The sequence below is a fragment of the Apodemus sylvaticus genome, chromosome 1 (genome assembly GCF_947179515.1).
Source record: "Apodemus sylvaticus chromosome 1, mApoSyl1.1, whole genome shotgun sequence".
Taxonomy (NCBI): domain Eukaryota; kingdom Metazoa; phylum Chordata; class Mammalia; order Rodentia; family Muridae; genus Apodemus; species Apodemus sylvaticus.
In genome coordinates this window covers 160,142,390-160,170,243 of record NC_067472.1, presented here as the reverse complement: position 1 = coordinate 160,170,243, position 27,854 = coordinate 160,142,390, and the positions used below count along the sequence as shown (strand labels likewise).

Here is a 27,854-nt window from a genome sequence, read left to right as displayed (position 1 = left end):
AGGGCACAGAGACAGTATCCAGATTAACAAACTTAGAAATGAAAAGGGAGATATAACAACAGAAACTGAGGAAATTCAAAAAATGATTAGATCCTTCTACAAAAGCCTATAATCAACACAACTGTAGAATCTGGAGGAAATGGACAGTTTCCTAGATAGATATCTGACACCAAAACTAAATCAGGATCAAATAGATCAACTAAACAGTCCCATAACACCAGAAGAAATAAAAAGGGTCATAGAAAGCCTCCCAACCAAAAAAAGCATGGGACCATATGGCTTCAGTGCAGAATTCTATCAGACCTTCATAGAAGACCTAACACTGATACTCTTCAAACTATTCCACAAAATAAAAACAGAAGGAACTCTACCCAACTCATTCTATGAAGCCACAATTACACTGATACCAAAACCACACAAAGATCCAACAAAGAAAGAGAACTTCAGGCCAATTTCTCTTATGAATATTGATGCAAAAATACTTAATAAAATTCTTGCAAACTGAATCCAAGAACACATCAAAATGATCATCCACCATGACCAAGTAGGCTTCATCACAGGGATGCAGGGATGCTTCAATATAAGGAAATCCATCAATGCTATCCACTACATAAACAAACTCAAAGAAAAAAACCAGATGATCATCTCATTAGATGCAGAAAAAGCATTTGACAAAATTCAGCATCCTTTCATGCTAAAAGTCTCGGAAAGAACAATAATTCAAGGCCCATACCTAAACATCGTTAAAGCAATATACAGCAAACCAGTAGCCAACCTCAAACTAAACGGAAAGAAACTTGATTCAATCCCACTAAAATCAGGGACTAGACAAGGCTGCCTTCTCTCTCCATATCTTTTCAATATTGTACTTGAAGTTCTAGCTAGAGCAATTAGACAACATAAGGAGGTCAATGGGGAAACAAATTGGAAAGGAAGAAGTCAAATTATCACTATTTTCAGATGACATGATAGTCTACTTAAGTGACCTGAAAACCTCCACCAGAGAACTCCTACAGCTGATAAACAACTTCAGCAAAGTGGCTGGTTATAAAATTAACTCAAGCAAATCAGTTGCCTTCCTATACTCAAAGGATAAGCAGGCTGAGAAAGAAGTAAGGAAAATAACACCCTTCACAATAGCTACAAACAATACAAAGTATCTTGGTGTGACTCTAACCAAACAAGTGAAAGATCTATATGACAAGAACTTCAGGTCCCTGAAGAAGGAAATCGAAGAAGACCTCAGAAAATGGAAAAATCTGCCATGCTCGTGGATCAGCAGGATTAATATAGTTAAAATGGCCATCTTACCAAAAGCAATCTACAGATTCAATGCAATCCCCATCAAAATCCCAACTCAGTTCTTCACAGAGTTAGAAAAAGCAATTTTCGAATTCATCTGGAATAACAAAAAACTCAGGATAGCTAAAACTATTCTCAACAACAAAAGAAATTCTGGGGGAATCAGTATCCCTGACTTCAAGCAATACTACAGAGTAATAGTGTTAAAAACTGCATGGTATTGGCACAGTGGCAGACAAGTGGACCAATGGGATAGAATTGAAGATCCAGAAATGAGCCTACACACCTAAGGTCACTTGATCTTCGACAAAAACATCCAGTGGAAAAAAGATAGCCTTTTCAAGAAATGGTGCTGGTTCAATTGGAGGTCAGCATGCAGAAGAATGTGAAGTGATCCATTCTTATCTCCATGGACTAAACTTCATTCCAAGTAGATCAAGGACATCCATGTAAAACCAGACACACTGAAGCTAATAGAAAAGAAACTGGGGAAGACCCTAGAGGACATGGGCATGGGGGAAAAGTTCCTGAACAGATCACCAATAGCTTATGCTTTAAGATCAAGAATTGACAAATGGGACCTCATGAAATTACAAAGTTTCTGTAAGGGAAAGGACACTGTTAAAAGGACAAAACGGCAACCATCAAATTGGGAAAGGATATTCACCAACCCTATATCTGATAGAGGGCTAATATCCAATATATACAAAGAACTCAAGAAGTTAGACCCGAGGGAAACAAATAACCCTATTAAAAAATGGGGTTCAGATCTAAACAAAGAATTTTCACCTGAAGAAATTCGGCTGGCCGAGAGGCACCTTTAGAAGTGCTCAACATCATTAGTCATTAGGGAAATGCAAATCAAAACAACCCTGAGATTTCACCTTACACCAGTCAGAATGGCTAAGGTCAAAAACTCAGGAGACAGCAGGTGTTGGCGAGGATGTGGAGAAAGAGGAACACTCCTCCACTGCTGGTGGGGCTGTAAGATGGTACAACCACTTTGGAAATCATTCTGGTGGTTCCTCAGAAAACTGGACATGACACTTCAGGAGGACCGTGCTATACCTCTCCTGGGCATATACTCAAAGGATTCCCCGGCATGCAATAAAGACACATGCTCCATTATATTCATAGCAGCCTTATTTATAATAGCCAGAAGCTGGAAAGAACCCAGATGCCCCTCAAAGGAGGAATGGATACAGAAAATGTGGTATATTTATACAATGGAATACTACTCAGCAATTAGAAACAATGAATTCACAAAACTTTTAGGCAAATGGTTTGATCTGGAAAATATCATCCTAAATGAGGTAACCCAGTCACAAAAGAATACACATGGAATGCAATCTCTGATAAGTGGATATTAATTAGCCCAGAAGCCCTCAATACCCAAGGCACAAATCGCATAACAAATGACTTCCCTGAAGAAGTATGGAGAAGGTCCTCATCCTGGAAAGGATTGATCTAGCATTGGAGGGGAATATAAAGACAGAGAAAAAAGGAGGGAGGTGATTGGAGAATGGATGGAGAGAAGAAGGTATATGGGACATATGGGGAGGGGGTTCTGGGAAAGGGGAAATCATTTGGAATGTAAGCAAAAGAATATAGAAAATAAAAATATAAAAAAATAAATAGTTATACTTAAACAAAATTTTAATTCATTTGAAATCTTTAAAAGTAGTTCATGTTCTATTTCAAATGGTACTTCTTAGGGTTTAAAACTTCTGCTAAATATAAGCTTTCAGTTGATACCCAAATGTAGTAGGTGCTCCTTACCATTCACCATCAAGTTCTTTAACTGTCCCTCATGCTCACCATTTCGTTTTTCTTGATCATTCTCCACATGTCTCTTTGTAGAGATTTTATTTTATGTCCTTTAATCATAGTGGACTAAGTTGGTAATGATTTGAAGTTGCCCATTCCACTTTCAAGAAATGACACTCTAGAGAATGAAGTGAGACCTCCATGATCTAGAGTCATGAACAAAGGGAAGCCTGTGTCTAAAACAGGAAATCTACTTCCAAAAGTTAGAAATCCACTGAAGGCAGAGGAAAACGAGCAGGCCTTTTGTCTACTAGTTCTTCCCTAGTCAGACCCTGTCAATTCCACAAAAATGTCATCAAATGGGTCTTTATTTAAGTCAAATGGAAATGGGTTCCTTCAAATAAAAATCCCTGAAGACATCATGTTTTCCAGGTTGTGAAGTCAAACACAAATGAACTTTTAAAATGACTTCCACCTCCTCATTCTTGACTATCACTACTTTATCCCTTTTTGTTACTTTTGTCATAGATGGCCTACTCCTTTGCATCCAATAATACCTTATATACCTCAGCAACTTGTTTGAATACCCACTCTGCCTCTTCATTTTTCTCCATGTGTCATTTAAATATCTGTTTCCCATACACCTTTTTAATATCCTCAGGTGAGACAGGTCTCCACCTTCCCACCACTTCATAGTATCCACCATTTCTTTAAAACTAAGTTTTAAAAAAATCCAAGGATCCAGTGACTGGCAGGGGTTAGGTGGCAGTACAGTTGGAGGTTAGTAAGGAGTCGGGACACTTTTCTCCTTGTGGATCTTGCACAGATGCTCTGGTGGCTGTGGCAGCTCCAGAAATAGGTAATGTTTTAATGGTTAATCAGCATATTAATATAGGCTTCTCACAACATGTTTAATAAAATAAACATAGTAAACACTGCCTAAGTGTATTGCAATTTTCCCATTCTCACACTGTGAATGTTAGCACTGCAGCCAGGGGGCAGGAAAGTGATGTTGAATAAAGTGCACACATAGGAATATGTAGCTCAAGGAGCCTATTGTTCATGTTTTGTAGTTTTGAGCACAGAAGCAAACTATCTTTGTAGAAGCAATTGTGTGCTCACCATGTCACTGTTGGCATCAGATAAGTAATGATGAACAGTGGAAAACACAGGAAATAGAAACAAAGCATCTCACTTCCATAGAAACTCCCTAACTTACTGTCTCTATTCAGGTCATGGTGGATGATTGTGCAGAGAATTCTGGGACACCATTTATTCCAGGAAAAGCTCAAAACCCCAATATTATGTGAAGGTTTTGTAACTAATAGACAAAGTATTCAAATGAATCATATATGGTACTATCATCCAAAGAAAATTCATTTTGTTTAAGACACTTGAACCAGGACTAGTGAGAATTAATCCCTCTCTTAATGAATTTAGTAAGTTTCTCATTCAATGATTGTATTGAAAAATTGGGGAATAATTATGTAAATATTTAAGAGAAATTTCTCAGAAATACATGGCGAAATTTTAGAAATAGATGAGTAATTTTAAGCTAGAAAACATAAAAGATTAATTTTATCACTGGATCTCCACAGATCAATAAATATTCTCAAGAGGAAGGGAAAAAAAGGAAGAATGATCAGGTCATTGATAAAGGGCACTTGTAACAAGTTTGAAATTCCACAAGAGTCACATCTTTCTCATATCCCTACATCATATTTGGTGTGTGTCATTGTGTGAGTGTGTGTGTGTGTGTGTGTGTGTGTTTGTATTATAAATTTAATATATAATTATATATTATATAAAACGTACTCATGTTTGAAATTCTTGAAAAGTAGACATTGAAAAAGAAAGATTGATCTGTTCTTTCTTAGTTAAACAGAAACATATTTTATTATTGCTACATGATATTTATGCATATGAATACATATATTAGATGTAAAATATTTACTTAAAATCATTTAGTAGATGTTTTATATGATATATATATATACCTTATATAGTTTTATATGATGTATAGTTTTGGTAGTTTATATAAAATTTCTGTATAGTTTATAGTTTTATATAGTTTAACAATTTTACAACCTGCTATTTTCTCATGAGTAGTAAATAATCTCTTATCAGATAAATTGAGTAGTTAACAACTCAATATTAAAAGAATAAATGACAGAAATTTTATTATAAATAAAATTTTACAAATGTCCCTCTCTGTCATAGTTGCTTTCATATTTATCATGACTTGTGTGATTTAGCTAGTAAGTAAATAATAAATGCAGAGTTGTGGAAGAGAGTAGATGATGGGTAATAAACAATTAAGAAATTAATCTTTAATTAAAAGATGATCTGATGAGGAATTTGATCAAGAGTACTTGTCATATTTGAAATTCATTAAGAATCATACCAGGTGAGGAGAATTGAATCTGCAGAATAGACATAGAAAAATTCAAAGCAAGGACACAGGATGCAGTGGTGAGGCTGCAGCAATGCTCCAGCGAAGAACATCTGACATCAGTGTGAACTGGGATGGGCTGTGGAGTCAACATTAGACTGCATACACATTTGAAGACAGTGCTCAAACACTAGCAATAAACTGAATTCAGGTTATAGAAAATTTTCAAATGTAACTTTTTGACTGAATTCTTAACTAATTTATTTTATTAACCATCACAAAGTACTACATTCAATGGCATTCTAGCTCAATCTTTATCTGAGTACTAGTTCATTTTAGTAGGGAGAGTATAAACTATCAAGATAATAAAATCCATTCATTTAATGAAGTCTCAATCAAGCTTCCAAGTTAAAGACAAAACTGAAATACAGGGAATTCTCACTAAACATATAGGAAGGTGTCCATTCCAAACTTCCTACAGCCAGTGGTCACTGTAACTAAAGATTTGTGTTATAAAGTTTCAACCACTTCAGGTATGTTAGAAGTTTTCTGATTGTGATGGGATACACTCCCTGGAGCATCTTTCCAAAAGCATAAGACTGGATCTGCAACTGCATATCCAGAGACCCAGTACCAGAGATGCTGAATGGGCATCCCGCCCCTCTCTCTCCTCCCTTCCTTCCCTCACCCCCACCCATGTGTGCATGTGTGTGTGTGTGTGTGTGTGTGTTTGACTGTATGACCTAACCATGTCATAGGTATATCTTTAAGTCTTCAACTCGTGAGCTACAAAGATTCTCTAACCTCTCTCAGTACTAGACAGAATTACTCTAATACGTTGCCAGTTTCTCACATTTTATACATTATTGTGAAGATAAAATTGTACAATTGAAAACCCCTTCTATATCACCTTATTCTTTATAAAGCTTGAGAAATAGAAGATGTATAGTCTAAGTAAGAAGAGGGCAATGACCTGATTATCACTTTCATCATTGTAAAACCAGAATCAAAATCTTTAGGAGGATAATTTAACTTCTATTTCTATTTCAGCTTATTTCTAATAAGTTGTTGACACTTATTACAACCCAGAAACATTTGTGGGATGATAAGCAAATATGCTCTTTGCAACCAAGTGGAATTACCCCTATATATGGTGTCAGTATTGATTCCAGAACCTACAGAAAGTGGAAGGATATTGGAACAGCAGCCTTGTATGCTAATACTAAAGTTGTAATTCCAGTAATAAATGCAGGCTTGTTCTTCACATATGAATATATAGCATATATGCATGCTCATACAAATATACAAGCATGTATACATGTGCATAAACACAAATGCATGCATGCACGCATACACACACACACATGTACACAGGTGCAATGACATTGGTTGTCTTCAGGGTGACAGGGGTATGATGTCTGTTAAACAGTATTAAATATTTGTAACCAGGGACCAGAGCAGTGTGCCTGATAAAGCTCTATAAAAGGTCACAGTGTGAAAGTTTATAGATCAGATGCATAAAGTCTGTCCTTAAAGGTATAAATCACAGGAAACCTGCTTAGTAAGGTGAGATTTTGTAACTACTAGGGAATTCTAGGAGGAAACATTTTCATGTTTGGAAACGCTAAGAGATATAAATTCTATTATTGGACCATAAGTTCTACCTCTGTCAGCTACAGTTGACTACATCTAAAAATTGTTGGAATTGTGGCATTTAAAGTCATTTTCATATGTTCTTTGTCAAAATTGTGAGGCAAAGGTAGAAAAATAATGCTTTCCAAGTGTTTACATACTATTGCTGGGCCTTCTACTCCTCTCAGTGTGATATCAGCTATAATTTTTAACTCTTCTTGAGCTGAAGAACATCATACTAAGTGAGAAAACCCAGACTCAAAAGATGAATCATCTTATGCACTCACTAATAAGTGGATATTAATCTAGAACACTGGAATACCAAAAACATAATCGACACATCAAATGAGGTACAAGAAGAATGGAGAAGTGGCCCCTTGTTCTGGAAAGACTCAGTGAAGCAGTATAGGGCAAAACCAGAACAGGGAAGTGGGAAGGGTTGGGTGGGAAAACAGGGGGAGGGAAGGGGGCTGATGGGACTTTTGGGGAGTGGGGGTCTAGAAAAAGGGAAATCATTTGAAATGTAAATAAAAAATATATTGAATTAAAAAATCCCATTATGAAAATGAAGAGATTGAGCCTTGAGAATATTAAATTATTTTGTCCATTGGATACAATAAAAGGTCATTCCTGATATCAAAATGAGTTCATCTTGCAATTATATTTCCTTCACTTGGACTGAAACACTACCCTTGCTGACCTCAGAAACTTCTGCCTACACTCTTCATATTCATGATACTTTCTGGGTAATAGTCTCCATAAAGCAGTCCATACAATTTGAAATCTGAAAGACCTGAACATTTTATTTCAGTCATATAAAGTTCAAGACCTAATTGTTATATTATTCCATACCTTCTGGTTTAGCTGCTTTTTCCTCCATTTTTCTAATTAAACATATAGTGACTTTATGCTCTTATGTTCACCTTCCAAAAGGTAAATAAAATGAAGAAATAATCCCCATTATTGATGATTTTACCATATTAAACTTCAAACAACCATAAACCATGACTTGTAAATAATCTTATATTTAATTTTCTAATAACAGTCCATGTATTGTTACCAAATTTACTATCAAAATGAATTTTTTCCCTTTCTGAGCTTTTCCTAGAAAGTGACAGTATTGTTAAATTAGTCTTGTAGGTGGATTACTTCCACCACACTAATCTTTGCTTTGTCCCAATCATGATAGAGATATATATGCTCTGATCTTATATATATATATATATATATATATATATATATATATATATATATATATATATGAAGTGGAAAAGATAAGACATTGAGATGTTTCCTATGTGGTACTTATTTAGGAGGAAGCAGTCAATATAGTACACTTAGAAAGAGGAATATGATAAAGCATTCTCCATTTTGATCCCCAAGGTCCCACTACAGGCACAACCACCTATATGCTTTAAATCTTACTTTAAAGAAAAAGAAAAAATAAGTTCTAGCTCAATGTAGAAGGCTTGTCACAAACTGAGCTCTGTGTAGGGCTCCAAATAAATGGTTGATGAAGTCATGTCATGAGTTTTAAAAGAAAGATGAAAATTAAATATTTAAATCATTGAAAGAAAAAGAGGTAAGAAAGTGAATTATTTTCATTATAATCTGTAAAGACATCTCATCAGGTGGGATCGATAAAAGCAGCTATGTCATCTGCTGATAATAAATACTATGAGTGGGCCCAATGGCTTGTGTTTGAAAATTAATAAAGATTGAAATTTGGGGAAGGAAGATTTGTAGTATAGATTGTACCACAAAGATGAACAGAGCAGCCACTGCTACAGATTTCAATTACAAGGTGACACAGCAATTTAAGATATAGAAGATGCATCCAGTAATCCAGAATATCAAAAAAAGGTACTGGATGAAGTTGTCAAATGAGAGACAGACTTATGGAACAGAAAACAGCCTAAGAAGTGATGTTCACAGTGAGACGTCAAGGCTTAGTGATGATATTACAGTGGGTAAGTTTGCTCTCTTAGTGTACAACAAAACTCATGATTTTATATCAAAGTCATTATTTAATAGTATGTCTCATGATACATTAAATATCAATATTAGACTTATTCTGCTTGTCGAAGAATTAAGCTAACATGAACAAAGATCATTTTATAACATAGATTACCATTCACACTAAGCCCACCATTGAGAAATGCAGTTGTTTTAAAATTACTTCTTGCTTACAGCATTCCTGATCTTATAGAAACCTTTATTAAGATGCATAGCATGATTAATGCCTTCACATTTTTTCTGTGGTTTACTCTATAGCCCATGGATCGAGGAATAATTTTGTTTCATTGCTCCCTGATAAAAAAGATTACAAGAAACCGTGTTTGGTCATGCTGAAGAAGCTGTGAAAACTGTAACAATGACAACAAATGACGGAGAACTCCCTATCATCTTAGCTATTGTAGCACTGTAAAGAAGGCAAAGTATTGAAAAAATTTCTGAAGTTGTTCTATGTAGGAAACGGTTGTCAAAACTGCAGGATGATGATGAGGGGAAGAATTAGACAATGCAACAAACATTTTTCTGATAGTTTTACTAATTATCAAATTCTCTTCCACCTTCATTCCTTCTAAATATACACACTTTACTCTTACAAATCACTACCCATTAGGTGGAGGTAATAACTTTTCTGGTACAGTCTATTTGGTGATCTCTATGCATCTTGTACTTTGATACACATCTCTTTAGGTTATGCAAATTTCTCTTATGATTTTGTTGAAAGTTTCCTTCCTGTATTTTTATTATTCTTGAATTTAGTCTTTTTACAGTGTTCTAGATTTCCTGGACATTTTGTGCCAGGAGATCTTTTAGGTTTAACATCTTTCTTAGTTAGGGTTTTACTGCTATGAACAGACACCATGACCAAGGACACAACATACTCCAAGAAGTGACATTCCTAATAGTGCCACTCCCTGGTACAAACATATGCAAACTATCACAACATCACTTTTGACCAAGGTATCCATTTGTCTTGTTATGTCCACAATACTATGAAGATTCTCCCTCCCATTTTTTGGTCTTTCTTTTTTTTTATTTGATATATTTTTATTTACATTTCAAATGATTTCCCCTTTTCTGGTCCCCCACACCCTGAAAAACCCCTTCCCTCCCCTTGTTCTCCCACCCAACACTTCCCACTTCCCTGTTATGGTTTTGCCCTATACTGCTACACTGAGTCTTTCCAGAACAAGGGGCCACTCCTCCGTACTTCTTGTACCTCATTTGATGTGTGGATTATGTGTTGGTTATTCCAGTTTTCTTGGCTAATATGCACTTATCAGTGAGTGAATACCATGACTGGGTTACCTCACTTAGTATGATGTTCTCCAGTTCCATCCATTTGCCTAAGAATTTCATGAATTCGTTGTTTCTAATGGCTGAATAGTACTCCATTGTGTATATATACCATGTTTTTACATGCATTCTTCTGTTGAGGGATACCTGGGTTTTTTCCAGCTTCTGGCTATTATAAATAGGGCTGTTATAAACATAGTGGAGCATATACCCTTATTACATGCTGGGGAATCCTCTGGGTATATGCCCAGGAGTGGTATAGCAGGATCTTCCAGGAAGTGATGTGCCCAGTTTTCTGAGGAACCGCCAGACTGATTTCCAGAGTGGTTGTACCAATTTGCAACCCCACCAGCAGTGGAGGAGCTTTTCTATTTCTCCACATCCTCGCCAACACCTGCTGTCTTCCTGAATTTTTAATCTTAGCCATACTGACTGGTGTATGGTGAAGTCTCAGGATTGTTTTGATTTGCATTTCCCTAATGACTAATGAAGTTGAGCATTTTTTAAAGATGCTTCTCTGCCATCTGAAGTTCTTCAGGTCAAAATTCTTTGTTTAACTTTGTACCCCATTTTTAATAGGGTTATTTGGTTTTCTAGGGTCTAACTTCTTGAGTTCTTTGTATATATTGAATATTAGCCCTCTATCTGATGTAGGGCTGGTGAAGATCTTTTCCCAATTTGTTGGTTGCAGATTTTTCCTTTTGATGGTGTCCTTTGCCTTACTGAAACTTTGTAATTTTCTGAGGTCCCATTTGTCAATTCTTGAACTTAGAGCATACGCTATTGTTGATCTGTTCAGAAACTTTCCCCCGGTACCGATGTCCTCAAGGGTCTTCTCCAGTTTCTTTTCTATTAGCTTCAGAGTGTCTGGCTTTATGTAGAGGTCCTTGATCCATTTGGAGTTGAGCTTAGTACAAGGAGACAAGGATGGATCAATTCCCATTCTTCTGCATGCTGACCTCCAGTTGAAACAGCACCATTTGTTGAAAAGGCTATCTTTTTTCCATTGGATGTTTTCAGTGCCTTTGTCGAGGATCAAGTGGCCATAGGTGTGTGGGCTCATTTCTGGATCTTCAACCGTGTTCCATTGATCCACCTGCCTGTCACTGTACCAATACCATGCAGTTTTTAACACTTTTGGTCTGCAGTATTGCTTGAGGTCAGCGATACTGATTTCCCCAGAATTTCTTTTGTTGTTGAGAATAGTTTTAGTTATTCTGGGTTTTTTGTTATTCCAGATGAATTGGAGAATTGTTCTTTCCAACTCTATAAAGAATTGAGTTGGGATTTTGATGGGTTTTGCGTTGAATCTGTATATTGCTTTTGGCAAAATGCCCATTTTCACTATATTAATCCTGAGGATCCAAGAGCATGGGAGGTCTTTCCATTTTTTTCAGGTCTTCTTCCATTTCCTTCTTCATAGTCTTGAAGTTCTTTTCATACAGATCTTTCACATATTTGGTAAGAGTCACCCCATGGTACTTTATACTGTTTGTGGCTATTGTGAAGGGTGTCCTCTCCCTAATTTCTTTCTCAGCCTGCTTATCCTTTAAGTATGGAAAGGCTACTGATTTGCTTGATTTTATTACCTTGCTTGTTGATTTTATAACCTGCCACTTTGCTGAAGGAGTTCTTTAGTCGAGTTTTTTGGGTCACTTAAGTAGACTATTATATCATCTGCAAATAATGATAGTTTGACTTCTTCCTTTCCAATTTGTATCCCTTTTACCTCCTTATGTTGTCTAATTGCCAGAGATAGTACCTCAAGTACATTATTGAAAAGATAAGGAGAAAGGGGGCAGCACTGTCTAGTCTATGATTTTAGTGGGATTGCTTTAAGATTCTCTCCATTTAGTTTGATGCTGGCTACTGGTTTGTTGTATATTGCTTTTATTATGTTTAGGCATGGGCCTTGAATTCCTGCTCTTTCCAAGATTTTAAGCATGGAAAGATGTTGAATTTTGTCAAATGCTTTTTCAGCATCCAATGAAATTGCCACGTGTGGTTTTTTTTCTTTAAGTTTGCTTATGTAGTGGATTGCATTGATGGATTTCCATATATTGAACCAACCCTGCTTCCCTGGGAAAAAGCCTACTTGATGGTGGTGGATGATCATTTTTATTTGTTCTTCGATTCAGTTGGCAAGAATTTTATTGAGTATTTTTGCATCGATGTTCATAAGGGAAATTGGTCTGAAGTTCTCTTTCTTTGTTGGATCTTTGTGTGGTTTTGGTATCGGTTCACTGAGGAGAGTGGAGTGTTGAAGTCACCCATAATTGTTGTGTTAGGTGCAGTGTGTGCTTTGAGATTTAATAAAGTTTCTTTTACAAATGAGAGTGCCCTTGCATTTGGCGCATAGATATTCAGAATTGAAAGTTCTTCTTGGTGGATTTTTCTTTTGACCAGAAAGAAGTGTCCTTCTGTGTCTCTTTTGATAACCTTAGGTTGAAAGTCAATTTTATCTGATATTAGAATGGCTACTCCAGCTTGTTTCCTGAGACCATTTGCTTGTAAAATTGTCTTCCAGCCATTAACTCTAAGGTAGTTTTTGTCTTTGACCCTGAGGTTTGTTTCCTGTATGCACCAAAATATAGGGTCCTGTTTCCTTATCCAGTCTGTTAGTCTATGTCTTTTTATTGGGGAATTGAGTCCATTGATGTTAAGAGATATTAAGGAATAGTGATTATTGCTTCCTGTCATTTTTGATGTTATTTTTATATTTGAGTGGTTATCTTCTTTTGGGTTTGACAAAAGAAGGTAACTATCTTGCTTTTTCTACTGTGTAGTTTCCCTCCTTGTATTGGAGTTTTCCTCCTATTATTCTTTACAGAGCTGTGTTTGTGAAAGATATTGTGTAAATTTGGTTTTGTCATGGAATATCTTGGTTTCTCCATCTATGGTGATTGAGAGTTTTGCTGGGTATAGTAGTCTTGGCTGACATTTGTGTTCTCTTAGAGTCTACATGAGATCTGCCCAGGATCTTCTAGGTTTCATGGTGTCTGGTGAGAAGTCTGTTGTTATTCTGATAGGTCTTCCTTTATATGTTACTTGGCCTTTTTCTCTTACTGCCTTTAATATTCTTTCTTTGTTTAGTACATTTGGTGTTTTGATTATTATGTAACGGGAGATATTTCTGCTCAGGTCCAGTCTGTTTGGAGTTCTGTAGGCTTCTTCTATATTCATGGGCATCTCTTTCTTTAAGTTGGGAAAGTTTTCTTCCATAATTTTGTTGAAGATATTTGCTGGCCCTTTCAGTTGTAAATGTCCACTCTCATTTATACCTATAATCCTTAGGTTTGGTCTTCTCATTGTGTCCTGGATTTCCTAGATATTCTGGGATACAAGCTTTTTGCATTTTGCATTTTCTTTGACTGTTGAGTGAATGATTTCTATGGTATCTTCGGCATCTGAGATTCTTTCTTCCATCTCTTGTATTCTGCTGTTGATATTTGCATCTATGGCCCCTGATTTCTTCTCAAGGTTTTCTATCTCCAAAGTTGTCTCCTTTTATGATATCTTAGTTGTTTCTACTTCTGTTTTTAGATCCAGGATGGTTTTGCTCAGTTCCTTCATTGTGTGTGTGTGTGTGTGTGTGTTTTTCCTTTAATTCTTTAAGAGGTTTTTGTGTTTCCTATTTCATGACTTCTGCCTGTTGACTCACATTCTCCTGCATTTCTTTAAGATTTTTTTGCGTTTCTTCTTTATTGGCTTCTATCTCTTGAGACTTATCTTCCTGAATTTCTTTAAGTGATTTTTGCTTTTCCATTATATGGGTTTCTAGCTTGTTCATGTCCTCCTGTATTTTGTTTCTTTTTTTTTTTATTCGATATGTTTTTTTTATTTACATTTCAAATGATTTCCCCTTTCCTAGCCCCCCCCCGAAAATCCTGTAAGCCCCCTTTTCTCCCCCTGTCCTCCCACCCACCCCTTCCCACTTCCCCGTTCTGGTTTTGCTAAATACTACTTCACTGAGTCTTTCCAGAACAAGGGGCCACTCTTCCTTTCTTCTTGTACCTCATTTGATGTGTAGATTATGTTTTGGGTATTTCAGGTATCTAGGTTAATATCCACTTATTAGTGAGTGCGTACCATGATTCACCTTTTGAGTCTGGGTTACCTCACTTAGTATGATGTTCTCTAGCTCCATCCATTTGACTAACTATTTCATGAATTCATTGTTTCTAATGGCTGAATAGTACTCCATTGGGTAGATATACCACATTTTTTGCATCCACTCTTCTGTTAAGGGATACCTGGATTCTTTCCAGCATCTGGCAATTTTAAATAGGGCTGCTATGAACATAGTAGAGCATGTATCCTTATTACATGGTGGGGAATCCTGTGGGTATATGCCCAGGAGTGGCATAGCAGGATCTTCTGGAAGTGAGGTGCCCAGTTTTCAGAAGAACCGCCAGACTGATTTCCAAAGTGGTTGTACCAATTTGCAACCCCACCAGCAGTGGAGGAGTGTTCCTCTTTCTCAACACCCTCTCCAACACCTGCTGTCTCCTGAATTTTTAATCTTAGCCATTCTGACTGGTGTAAGATGAAATCTCAGGGTTGTTTTGATTTGCATTTCCCGAATGACTAATGAAGTTGAGCATTTTTTAAGATGCTTCTCCACCATCCGAAGTTTTTCAGGTGAGAATTCTTTGTTTAACTCTGTACCCCATTTTTAATAGGGTTGTTTGGTTTTCTGGAGTCTAACTTCTTGAGTTCTTTATATATATTGGATATTAGCCCTCTATCTGATATAGGATTGGTGAAGATCTTTTCCCAATTTGTTGGTTGCCAATTTGTCCTCTTGATGGTGTCCTTTGCCTTACAGAAACTCTGTAATTTTATGAGGTCCCATTTGTCAATTCTTGCTCTTAGAGTATTCGCTATTGGTGTTCTGTTCAGAAACTTTCTCCCTGTACCAATGTCCTCAAGGGTCTTCCCCAGTTTCTTTTCTATTAGCTTCAGAGTGTCTGGCTTTATGTGGAGGTCCTTGATCCATTTGGATTCGAACTTAGTACAAGGAGACAAGGATGGATCAATTCGCATTCTTCTGCATGCTGACCTCCAGTTGAACCAGCACCATTTGTTGAAAAGGCTATCTTTTTTCCATAGGATGTTTTCAGCTGCTTTGTTGAGGATCAAGTGGCCATAGGTGTGTGGGTTCATTTCTGGGTTTTCAATCCTGTTCCATTGATCCTCCTGCCTGTCACTGTACCAATACCATGCAGTTTTTAACACTATTGCTCTGTAGTATTGCTTGAGGTCAGGGATACTGATTCCCCCAGACATTGTTTTGTTGCTGAGAATAGTTATAGCTATCATGGGTTTTTTGTTATTCCAGATGAATTTGATATTTGCTCTTTCTAACTCTGTGAAAAATTGAGTTGGCATTTTGATGGGTATTGCATTGAATCTGTAGATTACTTTTGGCAAAATGGCCATTTTAACTATATTGATTCTACCGATCCATGAGCATGGGAGGTTGTCCCATTTTTTTTATTCGATATAATTTATTTACATTTCAAATGATTTCCCTTTTCTAGCCCCCCCCACTCCCGGAAAGTCCCGTAAGTCCCCTTCTCTTCCCCTGTCCTCCCACCCACCCCTTCCCAATTCCCCGTTCTGGTTTTGCGGAATACTGTTTCACTGAGTCTTTCCAGAACCAGGGGCCACTCCTCCTTTCTTCTTGTACCTTATTTGATGTGTGGATTATGTTTTGGATATTCCAGTTTTCTAGGTTAATATCCACTTATTAGTGAGTGTATACCATGATTCACCTTTTGAGTCTGGGTTATCTGACTTAGTATGATATTCTCTAGCTCCATCCATTTGCCTAAGAATTTCATGAATTCATTGTTTCTAATGGCTGAATAGTACTCCATTGTGTAGATATACCACATTTTTTGCATCCACTCTTCTGTTGAGGGATACCTGGGTTCTTTCCAGCATCTGGCAATTATAAATAGGGCTGCTATGAACATAGTAGAACATGTATCCGTATTACATGGTGGGGAGTCTTCTGGGTATATGCCCAGGAGTGGTATAGCAGGATCTTCTGGAAGTGAGGTGCCCAGTTTTCGGAGGAACCGCCAGACTGATTTCCAGAGTGGTTGTACCAATTTGCAGTCCCACCAGCAGTGGAGGAGTGTTCCTCTTTCCCCACACCCTCTCCAACACCTGCTGTCTCCTGAATTTTTAATCTTAGCCATTCTGACTGGTGTAAGATGAAATCTTAGGGTTGTTTTGATTTGCATTTCCCTAATGACTAATGAAGTTGAGCATTTTTTAAGATGCTTCTCCGCCATCCGAAGTTCTTCATGTGAGAATTCTTTGTTTAACTCTGTACCCCATTTTTTAATAGGGTTGTTTGGTTTTCTGGAGTCTAACTTTTTGAGTTCTTTATATATATTGGATATTAGCCCTCTATCTGATGTAGGATTGGTGAAGATCTTTTCCCAATTTGTTGGTTGCCGATTTGTCCTCGTGATGGTGTCCTTTGCCTTACAGAAACTCTGTAATTTTATGAGGTCCCATTTGTCAATTCATGCTCTTAGAGCATACTCTATTGGTGTTCTGTTCAGAAACTTTCTCCCTGTACCGATGTCCTCAAGGGTCTTCCCCAGTTTCTTTTCTATTAGCTTCAGAGTGTCTGGCTTTATGTGGAGGTCCTTGATCCATTTGGATTCGAGCTTAGTACAAGGAGACAAGGATGGATCAATTCGCATTCTTCTGCATGCTGACCTCCAGTTGAACCAGCACCATTTGTTGAAAAGGCTATCTTTTTTCCACTGGATGTTTTCAGCCTCTTTGTCGAGGATCAAGTGGCCATAGGTGTGTGGTTTCATATCTGGATCTTCAATCCTGTTCCATTGATCCTCCTGCCTGTCACTGTACCAATACCATGCAGTTTTTAACACTATTGCTCTGTAGTATTGCTTGAGGTCAGGGATACTGATTCCCCCAGATTTTCTTTTGTTGCTGAGAATAGTTTTAGCTATCCTGGGTTTTTTGTTGTTCCAGATGAATTTGATAATTGCTCTTTCTAACTCTGTGAAGAATTGAGTTGGGATTTTGATGGGTATTGCATTGAATCTGTATAGTGCTTTAGGCAGAATGGCCATTTTAACTATATTGATTCTACCGATCCATGAGCATGGGAGGTTTTCCCATTTTTTGAGGTCTTCTTCCATTTCCTTCTTCAGAGTCTTGAAGTTCTTGTCATACAGATCTTTCACATGTTTGGTAAGGGTCACCCCAAGATACTTTATACTGTTTGTGGCTATTGTGAAGGGGGTCATTTCCCTAATTTCTTTCTCAGCCTGCTTATCCTTTGAGAATAGGAAGGCCACTGATTTGCTTGAGTTGATTTTATAACCTGCCACTTTGCTGAAGTTGTTTATCAGCTGTAGGAGCTCTCTAGTGGAGTTCTTTGGGTCACTTAGGTAGACGATCATGTCGTCTGCAAATAATGATAGTTTGACTTCTTCCTTTCCAATTAGTATCCCTTTGACCTCCTTATGTTGTTGAATTGCCCGAGCTAGTACCTCAAGTACAATATTGAAAAGATAAGGAGAAAGGGGGCAGCCTTGTCTGGTCCCTGATTTCAGTGGGATTGCTTCAATTTTCTCTCCATTTAGTTTGATGCTGGCTACCGGTTTGCTTTATATTGCTTTTACTATGTTTAGGTATGGGCCTTGAATTCCTGTTCTCTCCAAGACTTTAAGCGTGAAAGGATGCTGAATTTTGTAGACTATCATGTCATCTGCAAATAATGTTAGTTTAACTTCTTCCTTTCCAATTTGTATCCCTTTGACCTCCTTATGTTGTCCAATTGCCCGAGCTAGTACTTCAAGTACAATATTGAAAAGATAAGGAGAGAGGGGGCAACCCTGTCTAGTCCCTGATTTGAGTGGGATTGCTTTAAGTTTCTCTCCATTTAGTTTGATGCTGGCTACCGGTTTGTTGTATATTGCTTTTACTATTTTCAGGTATGGGACTTGAATTCCTGTTCATTCCAAGACTTTAAGCATGAAAGGATGCTGAATTTTGTCAAATGCTTTTTCAGCATCCAATGAAATGACCATGAGTTTTTTTTTTTCTTTGCCTTTGTTTATGTAGTGGATTGCACTGATGGATTTCCGTATATTGAACCAACCCTGCATTCCCAGGATAAAGCCTACTTGATCATGGTGGATGATCATTTTGATGTGTTCTTGGATTCGATTGGCAAGAATTTTATTGAGTATTTTTGCATCGATGTTCATAAGGGAAATTAGTCTGAAGTTCTCTTTCTTTGTTGGATCTTTGTGTGGTTTTGGTATCAGCGTAATTGTGGCTTCATAGAAGGAATTGGGTAGTGTTCCTTCTGTTTCTATTTTGTGGAATAATTTGAAGAGTATTGGTGTTAATTCTTCTTTGAAGCTCTGATAGAATTCTGCACTGAAACCATCTGGTCCTGTGCTTTTATTGGTTGGAAGACTTTCTATGACTCCTTCTATTTCTTTAGGCATTATGGGACTGTTTAGATGATCTATCTGGTCCTGATTTAATTTTGGTATTTGGTATCTGTCAAGGAAATTGTCTATTTCCTCGAGATTCTCCAGTGGTGTTGAGTACAGGCTCTTGTAGTAGGATCTGATGATTTTTTGGATTTCCTCAGTTTCCGTTGTTATATCTCCCTTTTCAGTTCTAAGTTTGTTAATTTGGATACTTTCTCTGTGCCCTTTGTTCAGTCTGGCTAAGGGTTTATCTATCTTGTTGATTTTCTAAAAGAACCAGCTCCTGGTTTTGTTGATTCTTTGTATGGTTCTCTTTGTTTCTACTTGATTGATTTCAGCCCTGAGTTTGATGATTTCCTGCCTTCTACTCCTCCTGGGTGAAATAGCTTCTTTTTGTTCCAGGGATTTCAGGTGTGTCATTAAGCTGGTAATGTATGCTCTCTCCATTTTCTTTTTGGAGGCACTCAGGGCTATGAGTTTTCCTCTTAGCACTGCTTTCATTGTGTCCCATAGATTTGGGTATGTTGTGTCTTCATTTTCATTGTGTTCTAAAAAGTCTTTAATTTCTTTCTTTATTTCTTCCTTGACCAAGGTATCATTGAGTAGAATATTGTTCAGTTTTCTCGTGTATGTGGGTTTTCTGTTGTTTTTGTTGCTACTGAAGACCACTTTTACTCCATAGTGATCTGATAGGAAGCAAGGGATTAGTTCGATCTTCTTATATTTGTTGAGGTCTGTCTTGTGACCAATTATATGGTCGATTTTGGAGAAGGTACCATGAGGTGCTGAGAAAATGTATATTCTTTTGCTTTAGGATAGAATGTTCTATATATATCTGCTAAATCTAATTGGTCCAAAGCTTCAATTAGTTTCATTATGTCCCTGTTTAGTTTCTGTTTTCCTGATCAGTCCATTGAGGAAATTGCAGTGTTAAAGTCACCCACAATTATTGTGTTTGGTGCAATGTGTGCTTTGAGCTTTAATAAAGTTTCTTTTACGAAAGAGGTTGCCCTTGCATTTGGAGCATAGATGTTCTGTATTGAGAGTTCTTCTTGTTGTATTTTTCCTTTGACCAGCAAGAAGTGTCCCTCAGAGTCTCTTTTGATGACTTTGGGTTGAAAGTCAATTTTGTCTGATATTAAAATGGCTACTCCAGCTTGTTTCCTGAGACCATTTGCTTGTAAAATTGTCTTCCAGCCTTTTACTCTAAGGTAGTGTTTGTCTTTGACCCTGAGGTGTGTTTCCTGTAAGCAGCAAAATGTAGGGTCCTGTTTACATATCCAGTCAGTTAGTCTATGTCTTTTTATTGGGGCATTGAGTCCATTGATGTTAAGAGATATTAAGGAATAGTGATTGTTACTTCCTGTCATTTTTGACGTTATTTTTTAAATTTGATTGGTTAACTTCTTTTGGGTTTGGTGAAAGGTTACTATCTTGCTTTTTCCAGGGTGAAGTTTCCCTCCTTGTATTGGTGTTTTCCTCCTATTATCCTCTGTAGGGCTGGGTTTGTGGATAGATATTGGGTAAACTTGGTTTTGTCATGGAATATCTTAGTTTCTCCATCTATGGTGATTGAGAGTTTTGCTGGATATAGTAGGTTTGGCTGGCATTTGTGTTCTCTTAGAGTCTGCATGAGATCAGCCCAGGATCTTCTAGCCTTCATAGTCTCAGGTGAAAAGTCTGCTGTGATTCTGATAGGTCTTCCTTTATATGTTACTTGGCCTTTTTCTCTTACTGCCTTTAATAATCTTTCTTTGTTTAGTACATTTGGTGTTTTGATTATTATGTGACGGGAAGTATTTCTGTTCTGGTCTAGTCTGTTTGGAGTTCTGTAGACTTCTTGTATATTCATGGGCATCTCTCTCTTTAGGTTAGGGAAGTTTTCTTCCATAATTTTATTGAAGATATTTGCTGGCCCTTTAAGTTGTAAATCTTCACTCTCATCTATTCCTATAATCCTTAGGTTTGGTCTTCTCATTATGTCCTGGATTTCCTGGATATTTTGGGTTACAAGCTTTTTGCTTTCTGCATTTTCTTTAACTGTTGAGTTCATGGTTTCTATGGTATCTTCAGCATCTGAGATTCTTTCTTCTATCTCTTGTATTCTGTTGTTGATATTTGCATCTATGTCCACTGATTTCTTCCCAAGGCTTTTTATCTCCAACGTTGTCTCCCTTTGAGTTTTCTTAGTTGTTTCTACTTCTGATTTTAGATCCTGGATGGTTTTGCTTAGCTCCTTCATTTGCTTGTTTGTGCTTTCCTGTAATTCTATAAGATATTTTTGTGTTTCCTCTTTCATGACCTCAGCCTGTTGACCAAAGTTCTCCTGTTTTTCTTTAAGTGTTTTTTGTGTTTCCTCATTATTGGCTTTTGTATTCTCCTGGATTTCTTTCAATGATTTTTGTGTTTCCTTTGCAAGGGCTTCTAACTTTTGATCCAATTTCTCCTGAATTTCTTTAAGTATGTCCTTCATGTGTTCCTGTACCAGCATCATGACCAGTGATTTTAAATCCAAATCTTGTTTTACTGGTGTGATGGGGTATCCAGGACATGCTGGTAAAGGAGAATTGGGTTCAGATGTTGCTATATTACCTTGATTTCTGTTAGTGACGTTCCTGCGTTTGCCTTTTGCCATCTAGTTCTCACTGGTGTTAGTTGGTCTTGTCAATGCTGGACTCACCAGTGCAAGCTGCCCCTTCCCAGGTGGCCTCTGGTGCACAGCTTACCTCCTGCACTGTCTGGAGACAGGGTGCTGTTGCCCAGGCTGTTCAGACCCCAAACAGACACCTGAAGGCTCCTGCTGGGGCCCGCTGGATTCACCGGAGCACACTGACTTCTCCCTGCTGACTGCCTGGAAGCCCCACTTGCCTCTGTCAGGACCTGGAGATGTGGTGTTGCTGCCCAGGCTGATCTGGATCCAGAAGAGCCTCAGGACTGAAGCCTAAGCCTCTCCTGTATTTCTTTAAGAGATTCATTTATGTCCTTTTTGTGTTCTTTTAGCAGCATCACGACCAGATTTTAAATCCAAATCTTGTTTTTCTGGTGTGTTGGCATAACCAGGACTTGTTGATGTTGGAGAGTTTGGTTCAGATGCTGCCATATTGCCTAGATTTCTGTTAGTAGCATTCCTGTGTTTGCCCTTTGCCATTTTGTTATCTCTGGCATTAGTTGGTCTTGTCTCTGGCTGGTCTTTGCAGCTCTTTTGAGGCTGTAGGACTATTTCTGCAGCACTGTATGGCTTGGTTTCCCCTGTCACACATTGCTGATGTGCTGCCCTCCTCTTGGGTGCCGTTGGAGCCCTGGTGTGTCCTGTCCCAAGCAATGTTATGCTTAGGTTGTCTCTGTGGACTGAACGTGGTGCTGCCAGTCTGCTCTGTCAGAGAGCAAAGATAGCAGGGGGGATTTCTCAGGGCACCGGCCCCACGTCTGCCTGGCACACAGAGGAACCACTGTTCTCCCAGTTCCTAGGCGCTGGCAGCCAGCAGCTTGGTTGTTTGCTTCCCCTGAGGTCTTCACTCGGAATAGCGCAGTATCTGGGGTGGCCTGTCTGGTCCAGCTGGGGACAAAGATGGTGACTCTGCCTTCTCTGCAGGGCAGAGTACCTGTGTCTGGCAGTCCACGGAGGTACTGCTGTTCTCCCAGTTCCTAGGTGTAGGCGGCAACCTACAGCTTGGTTGTCTGTGTCCCCCAAGGTCTTACACTAGGGATAGCACAGTACCTGGGATGGCCTGTCTAGTCCAGCTGGGGACAAAGATGGCAACTCCACCTTCTCTGCAGGGCAAAGTACCCTCTTCTGGAGGCCCACAGAGGTACTGCTGTTCTCTCAGTTCCTAGGTGCACATGGAAGCCCGCAGCTTGGTTATCCCAAGATTTTACACTCGGGCTTGCTTAGTACTTGGGTTGGCCTGTCTCGTCTGGCTGGGGACAAGGATGGCGACTCTGCCTTCTCTGTAGGGCAGATTACCCACGTCTCAAAAGGACAGCTTCTGCTAGGACCATCTTGGACTTTCTTAGTGAACCTTACTTCTGAGGTTTTTGTTCAAGTTTCTAATTCTTTTTTCCATTTCTAGATTTTCATCATTTTGTGTTTACTTTACTGATTCTATTAGTACTTTCAGGTCTTGAACTGTTTTCTTCATTTCCTTTGACTGTTTCTTTGTGTTAATACAGATTTATTTAGGGGATAAAACCATCTCCTCTTTAATGACATCTAATATACTCATACAAGCAGTTTTATGCACTTAGTCTTATGCTTCACCTGTATCGCAATACTTTCATGTACTTTCCAAACTTTTGTGGAGATATATTATCCTGGCTATTATTAATTGTGTCTTTATGCTGACATTGATGCATCAGATTTTGGAATAGTGTAACTTGAAGTGCTGAAAACTGGTTTTGCCTTGTTGAATAGGTGTTTTGCTTCTTGATTTCTGTTGTATCTTTGGTTCTGAGGAAAGTATGTTGGCTGTGGGTTGCCTGGTAGGAAATTCTTCTGGTATCCAGTTTGGTGTCAGATACATGTCTAGTTAAATGTGTTTCTAGGTATTGAGAGTTGACACTCAGGAATGGGAATGTGCTAGGAAATGGGTGTTTGAGTCTGTCCATTGGAAAGAGTAGTGCAAGGTATTCTTTCAGAATCTTTTTACTCCACTGAGAATTTGGGGAAGCAGGTGACTAATTTCGACAACAGTTTATTTGTTAGAGTTTGGACTGAGAGTTGGCAACTGGAATTGGAGAAGTGAAGGGAAACACAAAAATCTGCTATTAACACACGTGTTTCCCTGGGGAAGATATATGCGATCCACTGGACATGGGACAGAAAGCAAGGCAAGGTTGCAGCAGTTGGTCTGCAACAGAGTGGGACATGAGACTGGAAAATTGGGTTTAGAGAAGCAGAGGGTGAGGTTAAGATCTAAATTAGCCTACTTGCTTCTCTGGCTTGTATGGATTGCAGGTTCCCTGGGTTGTAACATTTTCTAACATGTTTTGAAAAATCATAATTACAATATCCTATATCATTTTATTATTTGTATTATTTTATATATTGATGTTATTATTCCATATTAAAACTCTGTAGTAGAACTTCCATTAAGTTAATTGAATTTTGGAAGAGTGGACAGTATTCACAGAGCATTGTCTTCAAAGAGCAGGATTAGGCTCCTGAGTTTAAGGACTAACTTTCTTCTCTGCATCCCATTGATATATTTACTAATTGACACTGTGGTTAGGAAAGAAATAAAATGGATACAGAAAATACTCTGAAACTGTTTCAACACAGATTCTCAGGCTACTGGATTCATATCATCATTATCACTACACTTAGATTTTGCATTTAATAGCATGAAAAAATAAAATAAAATAAGATAAAGCATCTCATAAAAATTGTTAAGATCAGTAAAAAGAATTTGAGATAGAATGATGCATGGAGTTAAGAAAGAGTAATTCCAAATCTCAGTAATATAAAGAAAACCAATGTAGTACTCCTGAGTACCCTGCTTTCTTTTCCCATTTCTTTGATAAGATAGACATTGGTGCCATTGTGACAGAAGAAAAGTAAGGGAAAAATGGTTTATGTGGTTCATGATTTCAAATTACAGTCCACAAGAGTGAGAAAGTGACAGTAGCATGAACATGAAGTGGCTTGTAAAATCAAATCTCAACACTGTGACAAAATTCATAAAGTTTAATGTAAGAAACAAAGTATGCAAATCTATAAAGACATTCTTCACTCATGGGTTAGATTAACTAACATCATTAAATGTTATATGTTAAATATTAAAATGTCTGTGTTTCCAAAAGAGTGTGTATGTGTAGTGTGTGTGTGCATGTGTGTGTGTGTGTGTGTGTGCGCGTGCGCATGTGAGTATTTTTTCCAAAATATTCACAACAAGGGAGTCCAAGAATATTAAATGGCTTATAGGTCATACTGGCACCAAGGTATAGCCTTTAAAGTATAGGCATATTCTCCTTACATAACTCCTTGACTTGTCCCCGTTTTCTGAGGAACACCATTAAGAGTTAAAAACTCCTAAAAGGTTGAATAAAAGGTTGAAAACCCCTTCAGCTTCTTTAGTTCTTCCCCTAATTCCTCCATTGGAGTCCCTGTGCTCAGTCTGATGGATGGCTGTGAGCATCCACATCTATATTGGTCGGGCTTTGGAAGAACCTTTCAGAGGACAGCTTTACCCAGCAGTGGTCAGCAAGCGCTTCTTGATATTATCAGCAGTGTCTGGGTTTGGTGTCTGCCAATGGGATGGATCCCCAGGTGAGGCAGTCTCTGGATGGCCTTTCCTTCAGCCTTTACTCCACTCTTTGCCCATTGCATTTCCTGCAATCCAGAAATTCTAGATTAATATTTTTGAGGTGGGTGAGTGACCCCATCCTTCATCTGGGTTCCAGGCCTATATACTGGATATGGTCTCTACACGTTCTATTTTTCCTTTGTTAGGTATTTTGGCTGACATCCTCCCTGTTGGGTCCCTGGAACCTCTTGGATCAATCCCTGACACTTGGGACTTTCTAGTAGCTACCTCCAGTTCCCCCTCCCCCCAATGCTACATCCTTCCTTTCAAATTCTTGACAGTCTATACTTCTCTCTCATCTCCTGTATCTGAACAAGCACTCTCTTGCCCCCCCCTCTTCTTCCCAGATAACTTTTTTCCTTCTATTTCCTGAGATTATTTTTCTTACCCCTTCTGAGTAGGACTGTAGCATCCATACTTTATCAACCAACCAGAGCTCCCAAAGCTCCCAGTGGCTAAATCACCAATGAAAGAGTACATGTGGGGATATACATGACTCAAGCTGGATATGTGGCAGAAGATGGCTTTATTGGGCATCACTAGGAGGTGAGCCCCTTGGTCCTATGGAGCCTCCCCAGTTAGGGGAATCTTAGGGTACTGGAGCCAGAGTGGGTGGGCAGGTGGGGGAGAACCCTCATAGAGGCAGGGGGAGGGGGAGGAGATGGGGGTCTGTGTAGGGGAATATGGGAAGGGAGATAATGAAATGTAAATAAAATTACCAATAAAAAATGAAATAAAAAATCTCAAAATCAACCTGCCTAGGATGCTTCATATTTACACTATAACTCACAGCTTCCACAGGGTGAGAAAATGGTTCTGGGATATAGTGGTATAACATGACATGTAGTAGAATGAGGCTAGACTCCTGCATCTGACAATATAGAAAATAACCTCTGGATGTACAAATCCCTTTCATATCTCAAATGATAAAGCTGGATAGTAAAGCAGAAACAAAAGGCAGTGCTTTCCCTACAAGATTTCAGATATGCAGGCAGCATAAGCAGAAGGTTAATACAGGATATTAAACTCAATCCTCAATCCTTCTTTAAAGCAAAAGAAACAATCCACAAAGTACAGAGAAAGCCAAAAGGTAAGAATTGCTATCAAAAATATTCTGGAAACAAATATTCAATAGCAAAATATTATAGCATAAAATGATTTAAAAATATGCAATGGGCCTAAAGAGACTTTTTAAAAGTTAAGCCATAAATGGTCAGCTTCTACATTAACAAATTTAAGTATGTACCAAAGTCATGAGATATAATCTTTTAAATTAATTGCATTGGAAATTTTCTATGAAATGCAATCTTTAGAATGGCTATTATCAAAATGATAAAAAAGTAAATAGTGCTACTGAGGATGAATTAAAAGGAGTTTCTTTTATGCTACTTCTAGGAATGAAAACTGGTTCAGCCACTGTAGAGAAAAAAAAAAACATGGAGGTTTTTCATGAAATTGAAATGAGAAGGGCAATATGATCTAATGGATAATGATTGGATGCTTTCTATAAAAGTAAAATTAATATGTCTAAAAAACAAGAATAATTGTTTCAGTATAGTGCATAATTGTCAAAAATTAGAAGTAGTGTAAGCATCCATGATCTGATGAATAAAGGCAGAAATGGCACACAGACTACAATAATTAATAGTGGAAAGTCATGAGTCATTAACATGGATGAGCCTAGTTGTATTACGTAAAATAAGCCAGGCAGAGATTGGGAGATGGACCTGATCATTCACATCAGTGGGATATGAAGATACTGAATTTACAAAAGTAGAGGGTGGGATATAGATACTCAGGACCTGGAGACTGTGCTTGACAATGTCCAATGGTCATTAAATGACTATTCTGATTATAACTGATTAAAAACAAAAGCATCGTTTACACAGGGGATATAAACAGAATTATTTGTATTTACTTCAAGAAAGAAAATTCCTATAAAATGAACATTTTCAATTCTAATTTAAATATTGTTTATTTAGACACAGTGCAGAAGAAATTTACTAAAAGAAGGCTCTATTACTCCTGGAATGTGAATTCTCATATAACCCATTTTGCTGTGTTGTATCGCAGTACAAATATTTTAATTTAAATGTATATTTGGAGTAGTCTTGGTTTGCTTATAATTAGACCAAATATGTTATCCTAGGATCTTTCCTATATCAATCATTTTCTCTGTTAATTTTCTGTTCTTTTTTTTTTATTTTATTTAATTTTTTATTTGATATATTCTTTATTTATATTTCAAATGATTTCCATTTTCCTGGATCCCCCCTCCCCGAAAGTCCCATAAGCCCTCTTCTCTCGCCCTGTTCCCCAATCCACCCCTTTCAACTTGTCCTGGTATCCTCTACACTGCTGCACTGAGCGTTTCCAGAAACAGGGGCCTCTCCTCCCTTCTTCTTGGGCTTTATTTAATATGTGAATTGTGTCTTGTTTATTCCAATCTTCTAGGCTTATATCCACCTACCAGTGAATGCATTCCATGAGTCTTGTATTGTGATTGGGTTATATCACTTAGGATAATATTCTCCAGTTTCATCCATTTCTCTAAGAATTTTATGAGTTCATTGTTTTTAATGGCTGAATAGTACTCCATTGCACATATAAACCACATTTTCTTTATCCATTCATCTGTTGAGAAACATCTGG

General features: G+C 37.8%; 1 pseudogene; it reads right to left on the bottom strand.

The window, feature by feature from the left end:
* Positions 1-3,046: 3,046 nt before the first annotated feature.
* LOC127689019 (dnaJ homolog subfamily B member 6-like) overlaps positions 3,047-27,854 on the bottom strand; it is a 76,386-nt pseudogene continuing 51,578 nt past the window's right edge.